At 42.6% G+C, this 21518-nt stretch overlaps 1 protein-coding gene across 1 annotated transcript in view; it reads right to left on the bottom strand.

Moving 5' to 3' along the window:
- Window positions 1–6751, bottom strand: part of LOC111864333 (multidrug resistance-associated protein 4) — a gene marked incomplete in the record, with an annotated part of 69332 nt that extends 62581 nt beyond the window's left edge. The window contains 1 exon segment of the mRNA XM_033751468.1: window positions 6679–6751.
- Between the last annotated feature and the right edge of the window lie 14767 nt (window positions 6752–21518).

Here is a 21518-nt window from a genome sequence, read left to right as displayed (position 1 = left end):
GCAACAACTGACTTCATAATATGAAATATCAAAACAAAAACAAACGCCGTGATATTATTCCGCAAGTGTTATGCCGACCGAGCGACCGCCGCTTGTCGGCGAATTTTAGTTCCAACTTTAACGGATAGAGGGTATCGCGTGGTCAGCGCAACGAATCCCCACGGCCGTTAATTTCTGTTTTCTAGACCGGAATGAAATATCACATGAGTTTTTAACCATATTTTATTGCATAAGTTTCGTTTTATAATAATTTTATAATGGTATTTTTATACCTTGTATTTTATAGTGTAACATAGTAGTGAAGTATCCATCTGTACTGTTACAATGAAATGCAGTTCAATAGTGTTTGAATATAGTAACCATGTATTTTTCCTGATGATGGTTTTAAAAGCCGAAACATGTAGGTAAGATAATGTTGACCTTGACCGTCATGTTGTTGTGTTACGACGGATTCCAACAAAGAATTGTATATCTAACTCTATACGTTTTTAAACGAAACGTTAAACTCAGAGGATTATAAATGCTGTGGCAGAAAGCTTTTCCCGAATTTATATTTTTATTCTTAATTTCTCTCCGAATGTAGTGTTTACCCATTCCCACCGTCAATTAAAGGTGTCCCTCTGCTTCATTAATTAAGCACCACCATGAAGACCTATGGGGGAATGGGTCTACCGCTCCACTATTCTTAACGGCACTAAATAGAGGTGGTCAACCTCAGGTAACTAACTCATTTACCTCCAGGGAAAGAGCCCCTCGTTCCCAAAGGAAGGTGGGGCCCCAGAGCCTCTCCGTATCCTTTGAAGAAATATGAATCTCTTGCCCCTACCGAGAGTCGATACAAAGCCTTCCAACCCATAGCCCGTTACTACTGAACGGTAAAAATAATTTATTTTGATTTGGGTTTCAGATTATTCCGGTACCATTTCTCAAGATCACTTTTTCGAGTCTCTCGGGTACAGCATCCGGAGGGTGTAGTGCATCTGAAGTTCGGTAAGTGATGTGCTTTCATTTCTTCTGGGATACTCTTTGTAATGTTAAAGTAGCTAATAGCATAGGTCCCATAGGCCCCATACACCGCTTAGTGGGGGGGGGGTGGAGTCCAGCTGGGTTTACTCGGCACGGCGGCCACTGATTGGCCTATTGTAGCCTGCCCCGGTTGATTATGATGATGGAGAATTTGGTGGAATGAAGATTGACAGGGGAAACCGAAGTACTCGGAGAAAACCAGCCCCAGCGCCACTTTGTCCACCACAAATCCCACTTTACCAGACCCGGGATCGAACCCGGGCCGCCTCGGTTGAAAATCAGCGACTAACCGCTTGAGCTATGGCGCGGCCGGAGTCATAGTTACTCTAAGACTGGCGGTTTACAGCCAATCAATTCGTCTTCGCACCAACCCCTTGAAGATCACGACTAGAGATTTTTTTTTGCAACTGAACGCTTGCAGTCATAGTCCTTATGTAACACCCTCTCTGAGGAGAGGATGGGTTTGACTCTTATGGATACGCTTGGCCTTCGTCAAGTGTACGTAACGCACATATAACATGTTATTGAAAATTCTTCCTTGTGTACAAGTCCTCTGTCACTACAGGCTTTGAAAAGCAAATCATACCTATCTTTCGTATCTTATGCTACAACGGCGGCTTAGTCACTTGAACGGTCGTAAGCTTGACCGCCGCCAAGTTTAAAACTTCTGTATTTACTGTGTCTGGCTTCTCCTTGTTTGTATGACTCCTGGGTGTCTCCTGCACAGTTTAGTTACATAATGGTATACATACGGAAGGTTGGAAGCCGTAGCAAAACGCGGACCTGTGTGTTTCTTGGAATATTTCCAGTTGTGTGGAAAAACATGTTTTGTAGGCGTTGCAGTATTAAGAGTTAGGTGTCTGCCGCTAATTCCCAGGCGGGACAAGCATACACGCAAGTCATTACTAATCTTATCAGCGCTTTATGGAGGTTTAGTTTAATGTCCATGCTTAAACTCTCGTTTTTGAATGTTAGGTGGAGTCTAATAAATGCTCTGAAGGTCGTGGTTTCAATCATTTATATGTGCAGTCTTCATGTAATCCTCTTTTTGAAGATTACACCAAGTTATTTTATATGATTGACAAAGGGAAAATTCCTTCAATTCAGTGTTAAGATAGCTTCAGGGGGCCAAAAAATGGATTTCTTCTAAATATTCTATACGAATTCATTTCGCACCTCACAGGAAACACATTACCTCTCCCCAGAAAGCTCAACCGGTTAATGCTGTTTAGAGAAACAATCACTGTTTATTGTGGGAACCATACGGAACACACACACACACACATACACTTTGTGGGGAGAACGCGGCGTTTTGGTACGTTGAGTGGTACATATGGAGGACCGCGCCATAGCTCAAGCGGTTAGTCGCTGGCTTCCCACCGCGGCGGCCCGGGTTCGATCCCGGGGTCTGATCAAGTGGGATTTGTGGTGGACAAAGTGGCGCTGGGGTAGGTTTTCTCCGAGTACTTCGGTTTCCCCTGCCAATCTTCATTCCACCAATTGCTCCACAATCGCCCTCACCTATCATCTGGGGCTGGTACAATAGGCCAGAAGTGGCCGCAGTACAAGGGACTTAGTCCCACCCCACTACCTATAAAAAAAAGTAACAAATTGACTTTGAAGGGTTAATGGGCTATTAAAGTAAGAAAAGAAAGGAGAGCAAAGCTGAAAATTCATACTGCCCTTTGTAGTGTAGAGTCATATAGATAAGTAGGCTAATAGTTTGATAATTACTGCGCACTTACGTACGTTAAACAGAAAACTTGCTCCAAAACGTAAATTTTAATATTCCTAGACATTCTGTTATCAGCACGTTCTAGTTATCTAGAATGTTATATGCACTCGATTTTGGTATTTTTGTTTGAATTTTTTTTCCTTGGCACTACTGCCCCAGTGGGCCTAGGCCTACCTCCATAAACTTCTCCGTTCACTTCGGTTTTTCTAGATCTTACACATTCGGTAGGACTCCTTGGGCGGGTGATCAGTTCATCGCAAGGCCTCTACCTGTACACAAACACAAAAGAACACACACAAACTAAACATCTATGCCCTGAGTGGGATTCGAATCCACGATCCAAGTTTCAAGCGAGCGAAGACAGTACATGCCTTACACCGCTCGGCTACCGTGACCGGCTTGAGATTTTATTACAGATCCCAATTCGAAATTTAATCGAAATCTGTTCAGTATTTTCTGTATGCAAAGAATGTATTTATTTATGTTTCTTTAGCGACGCCCTCAGTTGCTCAAATTATATAGATTTTTAATCTCGGATATGTAAAAATTTGAAGAGATCTTGAAGGAAAGGGTTACCTCCCATTTTAAGGTATTATTTTGGAATTATCATGGAGGAACTGAGGTAAAACCACGAAAAACCTGAGTCAGGATATTCTGCTTCCGGCGAGATTCGAACTGGTTAACTCCTGAAGCTAAGACAGAAGCTTAACGCGTATGAAAACTTCTCGCTAGGAACAGGTATGAATGAGGCCGATGCCTGGATATTGTTTGCCATTGTAACTCATGCGTTGCTGCCACGAAAATGCTTAGGTTTCTTTTAAAATTGTTTAAATTCGCTTAGTGGGGGGTGGAGTCCAGCTGGGTCCACTCGGCACGGCGGCCACTGATTGGCCTAATGTAGCCTGCCCCGGGTGATTATGATGATGGAGAATTTGGTGGAATGAAGATTGGTAGGGGAAACCGAAGTACTTGGAGACAACCTGCCTCAGCGCCACTTTGTCCACCACAAATCCCACTTTACCAGACCCGGGATTGAACCCGGGCCGCCGCGATGGGAAACCAGCGACTAACCGGTTGAGCTATGGCGCGGCCTAAATGCTTAGTTTTTTTTTTTCATTGGCGCTAAAGCCCTCATTTGGGCCTAGGCCTACCTCAATGAAACTCTCCCTTCACTTAGGTTTTACCAGATCATAGACATACGGTAGGACTCCTTGGGCGGGTGATCAGCTCGTCGTAAAGCCTCTACCTGTACACAAACACAGAAAAACGCAGACAAACATCCATGCCCTGAGTGGCATCCGAACCCACGATCCCGGCTTCCAAGCGAACGATGACAGTGCATGCCTTAGACCGCTCGGCTGCCGTGACCGGCCCAATGCTTAGGTTAGACTCTGATATCTTAAGCGGCGACCTGGTTCAATATGAGGTCAGTTTACATGGGATTTGCGGTGGACAAAGTGGCGCTGGGGCAGGTTTTCTCCGAGTACTTCGGTTTCCCCTGCCAATCTTCATTCCACCAATTGCTCCACAATCACCCTCACCTATCATCTGGGGCTGGTACAATAGGCCAGAAGNTGAAGAAAGCAGTCTTCTGGGATTTGGCACCTTGTATATGTGGTGTTAACTGAAACGTCGGTTAACACCACATATACACGGTGCCAAATCCCAGAAGACTGCTTTCTTCGGATGAATCTAGTTCATACCATCCCATCGTATTTTTTTAAGATATATTTTATTATTACACTCCCACCCACGTCTGGATCTTGATATCCTTAATAATAATAATAATAATAATAATAATACGAATAATAATTCAGTCCAATTAGTGTTTAAATAATACGAGGAATAATGATACTAGCAGCAACTATGTACGTTGTTTATAACCGACACTGGATTTTACTGTGGCGCATAGACCCGTGTCTAGGCAGCGACCGCAAAACAAACAACGAAACAACACTCGCTGTCAGACAACATATATTAATAAGCAAGAACAGCATTCGCTGTTAGGAAACGGCTTGATAAACATTTTCCCGCGGAAATGGATACGCGTGCAACAATGGGTTTTCTCTGGTGGTCCATGCCGAGGGTTTATAAGGAAAACAAATTGGGCAATCAAGTCAGTTCTGTACGAGAATCTGTGAAGAAAAGAGGCAGTTTGAAGGGAACCTCCGTCCAGAAAGATTACTTGAGCCTGGAAGCAGAAGACTAGTCATTGTTAGAAGACGTTACCAGGCAACTACTAGTGAAGACAACGTATGCTGGAAAACAGCGTCAGTTTGTAAATTGTGGAAATAGCGATAGTAATTTGATTTGTCTCATTCTGGTCCGTCACACTACTATTTACAAAGTAGATAACTTTCAGTCCAGAATGATATACAGGTTTACAACACTTCAGTCTTTATTCACCTTACATGTTTCGATTCAAAAGAATCATCTTCAGAGGCGCACCACTACGAGCAGGAAACACTGTCACATAAGTTGTTTTAACATTATGCTCTTAGGTTATGAATAGTGCTCACTATATCACAGTTTGCCCTGTGCAGCCACGTTGACGTGTAGATTTACATATGATGTCTCTTTTAAGCGTATTTGCTGGGTATTCGATTGGGGTTTCCCACTGCACGCAATGTGATGTTCACTTTTCCATAAAATAGCTTCCCTAGGTATTTAAAATTGTATTAAAAATCTTTTGTATGTAAAAAATTAGTTATTATGTTAAAACTCGTGAGCCAGCATTGGGTCATGTTGTTTTTCCTTCCGGATGGTAGAAGATGTCGGTTATTTCTCTTGGTTGTATGTTCTTATTGTTAGTTGTGTAGTTTACGTGCGTGCTGTGTCGTATGTACATACAACCAAGATAAATAATCGACATCTTCTACCATCCTGAGGAAAAAACAACATGACCCAATGCTGGTTCACGATTTTTAACAAAATAACTAATTTTTTACATGCAAAAGAGTTTTAATACAATTTTAAATACATAGGGAAGCTATTTTATGGAAAAGTGAACATCACATTGCGTGCAGTGGAAACCCCAATCGAACACCCAGCAAATACGCTTAAAAGAGACACCATACGTAAATCTACACGTCAACATGGCTGCATAGGGCAAACTGTGATGTAGTGAGCACTATTCATAACCTAAGTGCATAATGTTAAAACATCTTATGTGACAGTGTTTCCTGCTCGTAGTGGTGCGCCTCTGAAGATGATTCTTTCGAATCGAAACATGTAAGGTGAATAAAGACTGAAGTGTTGTAAACCTGTATGTCACACTGGACTGAAAGTTATCTACTTTGTAAATAGCGATAGGGTTACAGTTATTTATAGTTGCGACCTGTTAAGTGGTCGATGCATCCAATTTGCAATCCAAATCCTCGTCTATTGTCACTGTATACTACGTGGCAGTGTGTTTCTTGTTTCTTGCCCATTCATTCATTCATTCATTTATTCATTCATTCATTCGTTCAACAATTACACTACAGCCCTTTGCTAGGCCCTGGCCTCTTCTTCAGTTTCGTAATTTTTTTACACACGGTAGGACTCCTTGGACGGGGGATCAGCCCGTCGCAAGGCCCCTACCTGCACACATGACAACACAAACAAAATAAACGCATACACCGACTTTATGCCTTGTGAGATTCGAACCCACGATCCCAGCGTTCGAGTGAGCGACCACAGTTCATGCCCCAGACCGCGCGGCCACTGTGATCGACGTTTCTTGCCGATAGCTACCAACAATCCCAATAATAATAACAATAATAAAAGCTCCATATTGGATACAGGGCGTTTTATAATGTAGCCGTACCACACTGTTTCAATAGCTCATTTGTACTAGGAAACAAAGAAGCATCACAGTATTTTGTGATTGCTTCTTCGTAACGTCGATTCACTGTACAATTACGAATACTGCTTACCAGTTATCCACGAACTTCTAGTGCTTATTGCGGCTAGTCACTCCACAAACTGGCGAGAACTCGGGCTGTATTGTTATACCCTTACCACTTGCAGTTTATCGCTTTATCAGGGCACGTAAGGAAAACCCGGAGTACATAAACGCAATGAGAACGCAACCTTCAACTCATTTATGAAGCTCATAATCTAAATGTGTCATTGTTTTCGTTTTCATAAACGCCACGAAGAAATATGTCCATTAAGTTGTTTTGAAAATGTGATAATTGATTTAATGTTATAAAATGAAATGACAAACGCGCGGTTAGACAGGGGGAGGGGGGGTCCACTACAGGCCCACGCTTCTGCATAAAAGCTGAAGACTGAAGTTTCATAAGCTGTACTCTTCTCCAAGTATAATTAGAATGATTAAGTCATGGAGGATGAGGTATACAGGACATATAGCATGAATGGGGAACTCATATAGGATATTGGTGGGAAATGCAGAAGGAAACACACCACTCGGAAGACCAAAGCGTAGGTGGATGGACAATATTAAAATGGGTCTTAGAGGGATAGAATGGGATGGTATTGATTTGATTGATCTGGCTCGTGATAGGGACCAGTGGAGGGCTCTTGTGAACACTGTAATGAACCTTCAGGTTCCATAAAATGCTGGAAAGTTCTTGAATAGCTGCATAATTGGCGGCTCCTCAAGAAGGGCTCAGTTCCGTGAGTGAATGATTGAAGTAAGCTGAAACCTGATGTTTCCTTTATCGGCTTCATGAGTAACCGTAAGGGAGCTTGCAGTATTTTTGCTAATACACGACTACAATTCTTCCTTCTCGTAGATGTAACACGTTTCCTTGAGAGTTCTGACGTCTCTGACGTGGATATGGAAGTTAAAAGTACATGTCGTGTTCCATTCTTTGGGAGGCCGCATTCGTAAAGGGCACATATTGAAATTGACGTAAATTTCGTTCCACACGGATGTCAGTGAAACAGATGGACAAGTTGTACAAACAGTTACACGTATAAATTACCCCGATAAGACAACACTGATAGGTAATTAATTGCTGATGCATGTGTTTCATATTCGTGAACTTAAATTAGGTCGTCACTGAAAACTGTCGAGGTGAATTTTAATGAATGAATGAACATATTCAGTTGCCTTAACAGGCTCAGAAAGCGCATTATCGTTTAAACCACAATTGAATCTACCCCAGTACAGTTGTCATTACCAAAACCTCCCCATTTTATTTTTATCCTGGCTTTCGAAATGGTCACTTCCCACGATTATTCCTAACCAAAATTTTGTTCGCTTGTACTTCATGATACACAGTTCATAGGGCTCTCTATCTATATATCTATCTGTCTGTCTGTCTGTCCGTCCGTCCATCTATTCCTGTTGCCCCACTTGGAACATAGGGCATCCATGAAACGCTTTGTTTCACTTCAATTTCTTAATCTTAGACAGTCGGTAGGACTCCTTGGCAGGGGGATCAGCCTGTTACAAGGCCTCTAGCTGACACAAATATAGAATAAACGCAGACAAACATCCATGCCTTGAGCGGGATTCGAACCCACGATTCCAGCGTTCGAGGCGGCGAAGACATCTCATGCCTTAGACGGCGCGGCCACTGTGATAGGCTCAAATAGGTTTATATTCGTATTCCTTCTCTGGTCTCTTTCCCGTTACAATTAATCTGGAGCTAGAAATCTTATAGACAGTTGGTAGGAATCCCTGGACGGGGGATCAGCCTTGTCGCAAGGCCGTTACCTCCACAGGACAGCGCAAACGCGGAAGAAACGCGTACAGACATCCATGCCTCGATTGGGATTAGAACCCAAGATCTCAGTGTGTGGGTGGGCCAAGACATTTCATGCCTCGGACCGCGCGGCCATTGAGATCGACGCTTCTCTGCGTAACTGACGTAATTACAGTAGGCCTCGTCAAAGCATGTAGTAAGCGGCCTCATGACTCAAGGTACGCGGATTCAAACCTGGCGGAGGTCGTGGAATTTTTAATTCCAGGGAACAAGACCTCCGGGAGAGACTTTAAGCCGTGGGTCCCGTGTCGTAGATTTACGGCACGTAAAAGAACCTCATGTCTCTAGGAGACCTCTGAGCTAAATTAGGCAAATTTTACCGCCCAAGTAGTTTCCAATGCCTCCGGTAGATGGGGAAAGTGTTAGGTACCACTGCCAGATGAGGACCGAAACCTCGCTGACAGAAAGGGACTTATTATCAGATACCACTGCCTGTAGAGGGCCGACCTCGCTGGCAGAAAGGGGCTGATAGCGGGCACCAGTACCGGTAGGATATGGAGACAGTATAAATTAAAGGGGGACGCACAATGGACCAATAACTGGTCTAAGTGCATGGGGAAACAACCTCTTCCAACAATGAATGAATGAAGCATGTAGTAATTTTATGCGAAATTTGAGGTTTTCACGGCCGTGATAATCAAGTCTCTTAGAATATAGACAGACAGCAGCATTTTGAAGGAACCTGATGCTTTCTTGTTCAGAGTAGAAGGTAGTGGATGGCTGATACCTGGCAACTAAACCGCGCAGTATGGAGTCTGGAAGGAAACCTAAAATAATTTGAATGAATGTTATCCTGTGTTTAGAGGTCTTGCGACGGGCTGATCCCACGCCCAAGGAGTCCTACCGTCTGTGTAAAAAGATTACAGAACTGAAGAAGAGGCCAGGGCTCAACAAAGGGCCATTGATGAATGAAATGAACTTCATGAATAATACATTGTATCTCCATTACAAATACTGGCTAGTTAATGCTGTGCAGGGAAATACCCAGTCGCTGTTTATTGTGACAGTCTTAAGAAGCGCGCGCACACACAAAGAATTCCGTGGTTTTAGTCCGCAAGCGAACTATACCGACCGAGCGACTGCCACTTGTCGGCGAAGTTAGTGCCAACTTTACCTGATAGAGGGGTGTCGCGTGGTCAGCGCAACGAATCCCCACGATTGTTAGTCCAGGTTTTCTAGACCGGAGCCGCTATTTCCTTGGAATAGCTCCTCAGTTATCCTCACGATGCTGAGTGGACCCGGTTCCAGACCCATTACTTCTCAGAAAATCTGGTAGTGCCGGGAATCGATCTCGGGCGTGAGGATCTGTAGCCAGGAAATCTGACCACTAGACCACAGAGGCGGTCGAAGCGCTCACACAAAACGTGGAGATCGTCAATATTGAAATATATGGTATATATGTATAGTAATCATTGTTCGTTGAAGTCCTGACACTCTGCGTATTTTGGAGGTCCTCACTTCAGTTCATTTCATGGACATAGAATGTCTTGACTGTTTTGTGTTTTTAATTATCCCCCCATTAACATGTTTTGATAGTACCTAAAATAGGCCACGACCGCTTCCTTCTACATCTTTTTTTTCAAAACATTATGACTAGTATAATTTACTCAGTCGACAAAGTGGAAAAGGCGTGTGGGATGTCGTATGAATGAAGAGACAACCACTAGTTGAACTGTCCTATAGGATTTATTGCAGCTGCACAGTATACACAGACGGATAACAACAATAGTGAACTGCTTGAACACTGAACTGGTATTGTAGAACGGTAGAACTGTAACTGTAACTCAGTGTATCTTCTTATGTAGCCTGGAGTCGGACATATAGAAAACGGTTACGTAATATGTACTGCTGTTGCCAGATACCGTGTTTACAAGTTCCCTAGCAACCGCTGTTTACTCGCTTTTGCCTAGCAACCGTTGTTTACTCGTTGTTGCTAAGCAATGACGCTTGCGTGGTCACACTTGCTTGAATGTGGGCAGTTCCCACAGTTGCATGCATAAAATGTGTACACGCAATGAGTGTTTTCCTCCATTACGCCAGACAGATTTGTCTGTCAGTGTTTCAGAATACACCACGAGTGATTTGTGTCGATCTCTTCCCTACTCGCCGTCCTCAGTCTTACGAAGTTGAGAAGAAACTGTTGGAGGTCCTTCACAATTCATTAAACCTTTTCCACATGGTTTTCAAACTGTCCTTTTTTTCCCTGTAGTCTATAAGTTCCACGTGTTTCATCATCAGTGATGTATAGTTGTTCTGCGAATATTATATCGATATATGTTGTATCTAGGAAATGTGCACACTGTGGGTCGTGAGCAGCATGTGGCCGTTTATATTGCGGGTCGCAAAAAAGTAATTAATCTCCCTTTTTACAAACGAGTTGAATGCAGAAAATCTCTAGCGCGAAGAGCCAGTTTCTAGTCACGGGAGCTATTGTATCGACGTCTGGTTGTTAATCACGGGCTTCTGAAAATTGTCATATGGGGCTCTAACCTTCATATAGCAACGAATGGTGGGATAGTAGATGGATGTTGACATGGGAAAGATTTGAAAGGAAGTATTCGAAGCCTAATTGAGTTCCTACTCCTGAATTTTCCTGAAGGAACTGACGAAAATAGCGATAAACTTCAGTCATGATAGCTGGTACCCCGGCGTTATGCCATGGAGGCGTATGTGGGAGTGACGGCGTAGCTCCAATATTCTTGACGTAGGCACGAGATGGAGCTTCATGTCCCGGCCGCTTACCCCCGGGCAAAGAACCCTCGGTATCCATTGGAGAGGAGGCTGGGTGGGTACCACAGCCGGTCTTGATGCTATGGAAAATATTAAAGTTATTTTCCTCTGTCAGGAATTGAACCCCGCTCGTTCCGCCCGTGACCTAGTTACTGCACAGACTGAGTTATCTGGCTAACATTTATCTGCTTATTACGGACGCGTCAGGAGTTAGGGCGAAGGTGTATGTGGGCGGGACTGGAGATTGCCTGTGCGCACGCGCCGGGTGCTGCTACTAACAGTTCCACCTTACGTCACCCATGTTTTGTGTGTTTGCGTATATAACTAGTGAGTTATTTTTACTAGTACTCTGTTTGTTAAGTTGTGGGCGATGTCGGCACAAAGGAAGCGTGTATTAGCAGTTCGCAGTATTTATATCTGATTTCGTCCCCCCTGTAATACAGATATTTGAACCAATGTTTTCAGGATAGAGTGTAGCGTAAAGGTCTGCCCGACCCGTCTGGAAGTCACCTGCGACTTTTTGTGGCGCGCTCATGATAGTGACCTCAATATGTGACGTCACAGACGAGCAGACTGCTGGGTTTGTGGGGACACGTTTGTCATGGATGTTATGCTGTTCACAGTGGCCGCACGGTCTAAGTCATGATATGTCTTCGAACGCTGGGACCATGGGTTCGAATCGTAATCAATGCATATATGTTTGCATTTATTCTGTGTTTGTGTTATCCTGTGTAGGTAAAAGCCTTGCGTCGGTCTGATCCCCCGTCCAAGGGGTCCTATCGACTGTGTAAGATTAAGAAACTGAAGTGAAACGAAGCGTTTCACGGATGCCCTATGCTCCAAGTGGGAGCCACAGGAATAGATAGATAGGTAGGTAGATAGATAGACAGACAGATAGATAGATTGATTGATTGATTTTGTAAGCATCGGCCTTCTTCAAAGTGTTTCATATTCAGACGAGAACTAAGGTTTGAAGCGAAACGGGTGTAGTTACAAAACTATTACTTTAATCCCTTTTTGGCCTAATTTTCCTGTTTTGAAAAATAAAAAAAGAGGCTTATGACATCACCTTTGTATCTGTCTGTCCGTCTGTGTATGAGAGCGCCTTGCTTTCTGTCTGTGCATCAACTCTAATTGTACCCAATACCTTCCGGCTTGTAGCATAGTGCCTCAACCATCTACCAAGTAGGCGTCAAGTAAAGTAATGTTAGTCTTTGAACCTGAAGAAGGAGGCAATATATTGATCCAAAACGTCGATAAATGTCCGACTAAATGGCATCATATCCCTGAGGATAGTACTTTTCATAATCACTGACGAAAGAATTATAAAATCTTATATACACCTATATTAGCGTGTTGGCAGGAACACGCCACTGGAACCATCTGTAGGTTTCTTAGTAACAAACACAAAGACAGTGTTTAACTGCATATACCATTTGTTCTCCAGATGACAGTAAGAATATGCCTATTTACACGTTTCCATATTTCTTATTTACTGGTAGGATGTGGTACAGTCAGTTTTAATATCGTTCATTAAATTTAGAAGTATCAGCACTGCATGTTTAATTTATGAACTTCTGATACCGCCTGATACTATCCATCATGCTGCTGAAGCATTCCAAGGACAAAATAGTTATTGTCATAATTCATATGTTACGTGGAAAATGTTCAGTGTTTTAGATAATTTTTATTTCTTAAGTGAAATTCACGAATATCTTGATACACGCGTATAACCATGAAAATTATTGATGTTATGATCTTCATCTTGGTTACATTCTTTTTCCCCTTGGCACTACAGCCCCAGTGGGCCTAGGCCTACCTCCATAAACTTCTCCGTTCACTTCGGATTTTCTAGATCTTACACATTCGGTAGGACTCCTTGGGCGGGTCATCAGCCCGTCGCAAGGCCTCTGCCTGTACACTAACACAGAAAAACGCACACAAACATCCATGCCCTGAGTGGGATTCGAACCCACGATCCCGGCTTCCGAGCGAACGAAGACAGTACATGCCCTTGGCTAAATTACTTTCCACAATTAAGAGAAATTTAAGGTCGATGGAAAAAATAACAGGCCATAGTCCGTCATATTGTATGTTCGAATCCTGGTATAATTTATTCGCAAGGTTTGTGTATAAATGTCCACATCTTCTGGGACTTGACGCCATATAGTCTGGTAGGCCGTTGGTATTAGCGCTGTTGACAGAGCAAAGAATTAGAGTGGTTATAATTTTAATAAAATGGATTAAAATACATACGATATATGAATTCTATTTTGTCTTGTTACTACTACGTGTTTCGGTCCATGGACCATCATCATGTGTAAATAAATAAATAATTAAAATACATATCACAGAATTGCAAAGTCAAATGGGTTTATTTTTACAAAATGTCTTGATAACTTTCCTATGCAAGATGATGAAATAGAAAAACAAATTCTGGACACAACTTATAGCATACGTTCCTTTGATTTGACGAGGACTGTATTGAAAACGACGCGTTTAGCAATTATTCTATTGTTGGTTGTGTATTTATTGATGCTGTAACCTTTTTTACTGAGCCGTTGCCTAGCAACGTGAGGGAGGATACACTTTATTGAACTTTTTCCTAGCAACGATAGTAGGAATACATGTACAGACAGACTGATGGGAGGGATTTATGAAGTACTCCTTTGAGATAGGCTAAGGCAGCATGATATATACATACCAAGTTCCATAAAGTTTGGTTCAGGCATTCAAAAGTTAATGGTGGTGGGATTGACAGATACACAACAGCATGGATATCGCATAAACCTACTTTATGAAAGTTTTTTTTTTCCACATATTTATTATATATAATCTGCAATAAATATACAATATGTTCAATAAGTACTGGCTCGTGAATAAGTTATGCCCAATGACATAAATCATGTACTCTTTTTTTCTGCTCACTTAGGTATCATTTTTATTCTTGTATTGTTGTCAGGTCAGGTCTGGCAGAGTTCTGACGGTGTATCTTTTTAGTCTATGTGTAGTTTCGATGTTGTCTAGTAGGTTCACTGCTAGTGCATTAGTGTGGTTTTTCTAATTTTCGTAAGTATTTGGTATTTAACTTACTTTATTTCACCGAACGCTATGTTCAAATGTAGATCATCATGGATTTTATGGTTGTTTATGTACCGTGGTGCGTTCAGAATGGATCGGCGTGTCTTACTTTTTGAAAGTAGGCTAAAAAATTAATAACATTAAGTTGTTTAATGTGTGTGTTTGCAGTTCGAGTGGTAAGAGCAATATGTTCCATACTGATAGTTATTGCCAGGGCCCGGATTTTGATGACCTAAAATATTTTAAAAATGACCGAAAATCTAGAAAAAAATTGCCTATAAAATGACCGTATGTACATGCGGCGGGCTTCTTCATTTTCATGAACGTTATAAACACACGGGACGATGTGTAAACGCGGTTCGACTGTCTGCAAATGGCGTCCGTGTCTTCCAAAAGGACAAAACAACTCTGCACGCATGCGCATCGTAGTGACCGCAGCGCTGCAGCGGAAATATTTGCAAACGGAACTTATTTTGTGGATACGCCTCGTATTAATGTATATGGATTTACACCTCGGTAGTGCCTGATCTGATAGACGGATTCTCTTTGTGTACGATGTTCAGGATGTTATATTTCAGCATATTGTTGCATTGATGTATCACTCGTTCACCCTTTTCCGTCTCTAATGGAACACACACCGTTCACAATCACTGCTTTATTTTAAAATGTAATTAAAATCACATACAATTGCAACATGTTTCGGCCTTAACAAGACCGTCTTCAGGCAGTTGTTTACCAATTGAAACTACCGTACTGCGCCAGTATTAATTAGTCAACATTTGCCTGAAGATGGCCTTGTAAGGCCGAAACAATTTGCATTTACATGTGATTTTAATGACATTTTGAAATAAAACAGTGGCTTTGGACGGTTTGTATTCTATCACAGATGGAAATGAGAACGATATGCAGGAGCTTAAACATCCTTGGTCAGTATCCGGTAAATCAGAACATTTGTTCTCAAAAATACACGAGCCGTTCAGATGGGCCCCAAAACAGAAAATGGCCATTTTCTCTAAAACTGCTCTTTAAGAACTTTTAATTAAATTTCAATAATTTATGAAGAGACTACCTCCAAATAAAACTGCATATATAATATCTTTAGAAAAATAATGTTATTGGGCCCAAACTTTAGAAGTCAGTTTTCCCGAAATCGGCTTTACCCGTGTGACTGATTTCATTTTTGTTCGGCATTCTGGAACCAGCACTGGTCTACCGTGCAAAATTAAATGTCGTTCACAAAGTGACGTTCTTAAGGTCAGTGGTATATAGGAAAGTACTTGCAGGGTTTCTTTTGATGATTTTTCGCTCTGGTTGGGATGTTTAGTCGGTGTGCTTTTTGGAAACAATTTGGGTTGGACCGACGCGAACCGGCTGCAGTACCCACACGTCTGGTTCTACACTGCGGAGAACGAAGGTCATTGGCATACGAATCAATTGAAAGCGATGTACTGCACATCTGGTGCAATGTTGACATGCATTTGTTGCCAGCTCATTGCATTCTCCTACGGGGCTAACTTGCCACTGTTTGCTTATGTCACTGTGTACATCTGTCTTAAGAGGCGTTTCTGCATAAACTTCAGTTCAACACCTTTGCTGCAACAACAACAATAATCATATCCGTATAACAGGCCGTGGAGGCCCATAAACTTGTGAGATGTCGATGCTCCCACATTTTCTAGACACTCGACTCACAGATGACGGTGAGGTTGTCAGCCTTGGGCGCCGGCCATCCTTTAACCCCAGAAAGTTTCCTTGTACTCATTTCCGTTAGCTACTGGAAGGATTAGGTTAAATGAAATGTCCGAAGACCCCATCGGGAATCGAACCCTCCACCTTCCGTCTTGTAGCATAGTGCCTCAACCAATTAGGTGTCTCGTGTATCAAATTACTCTTTGTATCGTACCTTTTTTTATTGCTAGTGGGGTGGGACTAAGTCCCTTGTACTGCGGCCACTTCTGGCCTATTGTACCAGCCCCAAATGATAGGTGAGGGTGATTGTGGAGTAATTGGTGGAATGAAGATTGGCAGGGGAAACCGAAATACTCGGAGAAAACCTGCCCCAGCGCCACTTTGTCCACCACAAATCCCACTTTCCGGACCCGGGATCGAACTCGGGCCGCCGCGGTGGGAAGCCAGCGACTAATCGCTTGAGCTATGGCGCGGCCCGTACCTTACCTTAGAAAACTTAGATATATATTATAAATAAGAACATGGTTTGAGAAAACCAGTAAGGGTGATTGAGAGGAACTTCTTTTATTTTAAATACGTGTATATTGGATCCATACATCCATTCACCCATACATCTTCATGGCATCTTAATTAAGTACGCACAGGGAGAACCCTCATTCGTCTCTAGAATGTGTTACCGAGCCGTTGCCTAGCAACAGTAGGAGGAATACATTTACAGACACACAAGCCAATGGGAGGGATTTGTGAAGTACGCCGCTTAGATGGGCTCAAGTGCCATGAAATACGTACCGAATTTCATGAAGACTGGTGTAGGAATTAAAAAGTTAATGGAGGAAATTCACAGACACACTGACAGTATGGAGATCACATGAGCTTCCTTTATTTTTTTTCCAAAATAAGGATTGAAGGCTAAAGCTTGAACGTGAGAATTGGGAAATTAAAAATTAAAGTTGATAGTTATTTTTATCATCTGGAAATTGGTGAAAATAGTGGGCTCCGTCGTACATATGTCCCTGGTGTAGGTGGGTTGCTGTTTATTAGGGGCATTTGTTGTGGCTGACGGATAAAGACTGGAATATAATGTATTATGTTTAGTGCATTGTCATAATCGCAACAGCCCCTAAACTACGCATACATAGTGCACACTTCCATATTACAGCGTTTTAAGTTACCGTATTTACGCATGTATAGGCCGCGTGCGTGTATAGGCCGCAGCACAATTTTCAGACAGAAATTATAGAAAAAATAATTTTCTTGGAATATTATTTCAGGAGTAGAAATTATTCCGAAATTTGGCAACGTTTAACGTTTTTTAAAGGAAGTGTGATTTCGAATATTTCGAATACAAGCCGCACCCCAGTTTTCCTCTTGAATTTTTGGCAAAAAATGTGCGGCCTATACATGCGTAAATACGGTATATTTTATTGTTAGCCTTCTGTCTATATCTTCGTCTTGCGAATAGTCTTTTTCCAATCGAATTTTCGGATTAAAATTCCATTTGTGTTTTTTCAGATTATGCATAATTTAGTAACTGTTATATACATTCTTCTGTAACTAACTAAAAGTTGTACACGTCATGAAGACGTATGGGGGAGTGGAGGTATAGCCCCATAATTCCTTACTTCGACATTAGATAGAGGTGAGTTTTCAATTTCACGTGCCCACTCCTTTGCCTCAGGGGAAAGAGGTCATGGTATCCATTGAATAGGAGGCTGGATGGGCCCTAAAGTTGGTCTCGACGCTTTGGAGAAGAGGATTTTTTTTTCCTAACGGGAACCGAACCCCGACTTTGCAGCTCGTCGCTAAACCGAGTGAGCTCTCAAGTTGTATAACCTCGCCTGACTCATAGATGGCAGACTTGGTCCATGTGTCTGAAACGGAACCTGGGATTCTGCGTTGCAGATGGCGTCTCTACCGGACAGATTCTCTACTAACTTATCCTGGAGACTGCAACACAGGCCCCTGATGGCGTGTTGACTTCACATCGGCAGCCTCTGTCTCCTTGTAACGGTGTAAGGGACCCAGTTTTCCGGGTCCCTGGATGTTGGGTATAGATAATTCATAAGCCCCCGGCCAGCCCTTCGCTAGGCCTCTACCTACACAGGACAACATAATCACGACAAACGAAATATATTTATGCCCTAAGTGAGATTCGAATTCACGGTCCCAAGGTAGAATATAGTCACGCCTCGGACCCGTTTCCACGGGCGTTTGTGGTACACCTTTGCGCGAACCTTTATTTGCCTTTTGACTGTGGAAACAGCTACGTTTAAATCACTGATTCCTAACGTCATTAACAGATGAAAAGAATTACAAGAAGTTCTGGGAAGAACTAATCATATACTTTTTTGATACGAGACGGACCGCATATGAAATGACGCATTCAACAATTTTTCTATTGTTGCATGGGTATTCGTTACCGCGCTAACGTTTTTACTGAGCCGTTGCCTAGAAACGATAGGGGAATTTTTACCGAGCCGTTGCCTGGCAACGAAGAATGGATACAGTTATAGACACACTGAAGGGAGGTATTTATGAAGTACGCCTTTGAGATGGGCTCAGGTTTCCATGAAATGCATACCAAGTTTAATAAAGATTGGTTAAGCGATTCAGAAGTTGATGGAAGCGACGCATGGACACACAGACTGCATGGATATCGGCTAAGCCTACTTTCACGTTTTTAAGAAATAAGGAAAGTAGGCTAAAAATTTATATACAGAAGTAACTAATCTCTTGGAGACGCTAACTATGCAGAGTAAGCTCCTCTGGGATGTTGCACCATGTAGTTCGTATAAAATACAATCGTTTTGATGCTGAATGTTTTTGTGATAATGCGCTCCATTAACAGAGCGCACCACATGCTGGCTACTACTAGTACTAATCCTTACTGTAGGTGGGTCTGCCAGCAATACTCTCTCTGTTGTCAACTATCATAATTATATTGAAAAATATTTATATAGAAGTTATTGGAATATATATCTCGTATTTTTTCAATTTGGGTTGTATGTGGAGCGGCTAGCTCTGAAACGTATTTTCTGAAGAGCGGCTCTCAGTGCTGCCCGTCATATCTATCTGATCTCTTGCAACAATGGTATTCTCTTCTTTCCTGAAGATAGAAGGAAGGCTTATGGCTTAAAAATGGTGTCTGTGTGTCCCTGAATCATTGTGTATGCCCCCCCCTCTTTTCGCAATCTGGGCCAGTTGACCGATTTTCACAAACTTGTTATGAATGTCGTGCCATCAAATTCCGTTTTAATGTCATTTTTCCTGTCATCAATAATATCACCTTGACGGAGGCGCGAACTTTTGGGGTGGGAGCAGCACTAGCGTCACAAAATTTCGTATCTCGAAAAAGTGGAGTGATCGGGATATGTGGTTACAACAGAAAGGTATCTGTGGAAGATTTTGGATGTACAGTGGGAAAGGGAAAAATGAGCTGGGTGGTAGATGTAGAGAATGATTTATGAGTTCTAAACAACTGTATGGGAGCAGAAGGCAAATAATACAAAAGAATGGACATCTGTCGTAAATCAGATCAAATTTCATAGAGGACTGTAAGAGTAAGGAAACAACTATGTCTCCACTCCCCTATACATCATTCCTGGCGTGAAGCTTAATTAATTTAAAAATAAGAGCCAATTTTACCCCTCAGTAAACACGAATTTAGCCAAGAAAAATCTAGACAACGTTATAATGTTGAAGAGTACTGTATTTCGGGATATAACGCAGTGTAGTCCGTTAAAAATCAATAGACGTTTCGGAGGAACATGTCGCAGGTTGCTGCCTGCTTAACTCTGGTTTCTTGCTTGGCGTATTCTTCGAATCTGAAGATGAACGGGCTAATCAGCGACCGCCTCTGTGGTCTACTGGTTCCTGGCTACAGATCCTGAGGTCCCGGGTTCGATTCCCGGCACTACCAGACTTTCTGAAAAGTAGTGGGTCTGGAACGGTGTCCACTCAGCCTCGTGAGGATAATTCAGGAATTATTTCAGGGAAATAGCGGCTCCGGTGTAGAAAACCAAGATTAACGGCCGTATGGATCCGTTTCGCTGACCACGCGACACCCTCTATCCGCTAAAGTTGGAACTAACTTCGCCGACAAGCGGCGGTCACTCGGTCGGTATAGTTCGCTTGCGGACTACAGGCCACGGAGTCCTTTTCTAAACAGCCTTATATCCCAGAAAAGAAAACTACTTAACGACCGCGGTGAGAACCTAAAATCTTACTGTATGTTGCTGATTACACTTCAGTAGTACCAAATGTAGAATTTGTGCATTTCCTAGTCATTGTCGTTACGTGGCATTTCTCGCAGTCAGTGAATATGTAACGTGATTGATTCGCAGTATGTTTAAACTGTCATCATCACCGTCTGCCACAGAACATACACTGGATACACTGAGCTGCTGTAGTACGTCGAGTGCTTGTTTGAGGTATCGTTATAATCCGATTGTGAAGTAGATTATTACTCTGTTGTTAGGATGTCTCCAGATTCTATTTTCAGTTTACAGTGGGAACCAAATTTTCCATACCCGTGACTTCGCTGAACACACAGGAATTTTATTTCAATATGGCCGCCTATTCAGCACGCATGTGGGTGAGGAGGAACGGATATAGGATTTCGGTGGGAAAGCCAGAAAGAAAGGGACCGCTAAGAAAACCTAGATGTATATGCGAGGATATTAAGATGGGTCTTTGAGAAATGGGATGGGGTGGTGAGGACTTGATTTATCTGGCCTAGGATAGGCATCTTCCCACCTCGGCGACTCGGGTTCGATCCCGGGTCTTGTCAAGTGGGATTTGTGGTGGACAAAGTGGCGCTGGGGCAGGTTTTCTCCGAGTACTTCGGTTTCCCCTGCCAATCTCCATTCCACCAATTGCTCCACAATCACCCTCGTCTACCATCTTGGGCTGGTACAATAGGTCAGAAGTGGCCGCAGTACAAGGGACTTAATCCCACCCCACTAGTAATATAAAAAGGGATAAGGATCAGTGGATGGCTCTTGTGAACACGGTAATGAACCTTCGAGTTCTATAAAATGTAAGGAAATTGTTGAGTAGCTGAGCGACTGGTAGCTTCTCAAGAAGAGCTTGGTGACTTTAAAGGTATTTAGTTAAGGTTGCCTCCTCAAGGTACGACGCACGTCAAAAGAGTGTCCCAGGAGGAAATATCAATATTCTGGAAGGCCATTATATCGGTCATTCTAAGCAAAGTTTGTACATTTACATGTACGATGGGGTACCCAAAAGAAACCGAACTATTTTTTTTGTGTGCAGAGCTTTTGTAGTACCGCGTTTTGCCGCTATGAGCGCATAGAGCTAACATCCCTGAGTCGATAAGCTGACTACCGTTGCTTCAGAAGGTAAGGACTAGTTTCGGCAGAGTTTATAGTGACAGCTGTTTTGTGTCATCGTCGTTTTTGGAATGACCCGAACACATGAAAATGTTGAAAAAATTCGTGAAATCATCAAGGAAGATCGACGACGGACCATTGATGAAATTTTGGAGCTGTCGGGAGTGACTTGGAGCTCAGTTTAGC

This window comes from Cryptotermes secundus, unplaced genomic scaffold (assembly GCF_002891405.2).
Source record: "Cryptotermes secundus unplaced genomic scaffold, Csec_1.0 scaffold83, whole genome shotgun sequence".
NCBI classification, from domain to species: domain Eukaryota; kingdom Metazoa; phylum Arthropoda; class Insecta; order Blattodea; family Kalotermitidae; genus Cryptotermes; species Cryptotermes secundus.
Note: the sequence above shows the minus strand (reverse complement) of the source record. Positions and strands in the feature narration are given on the sequence as shown.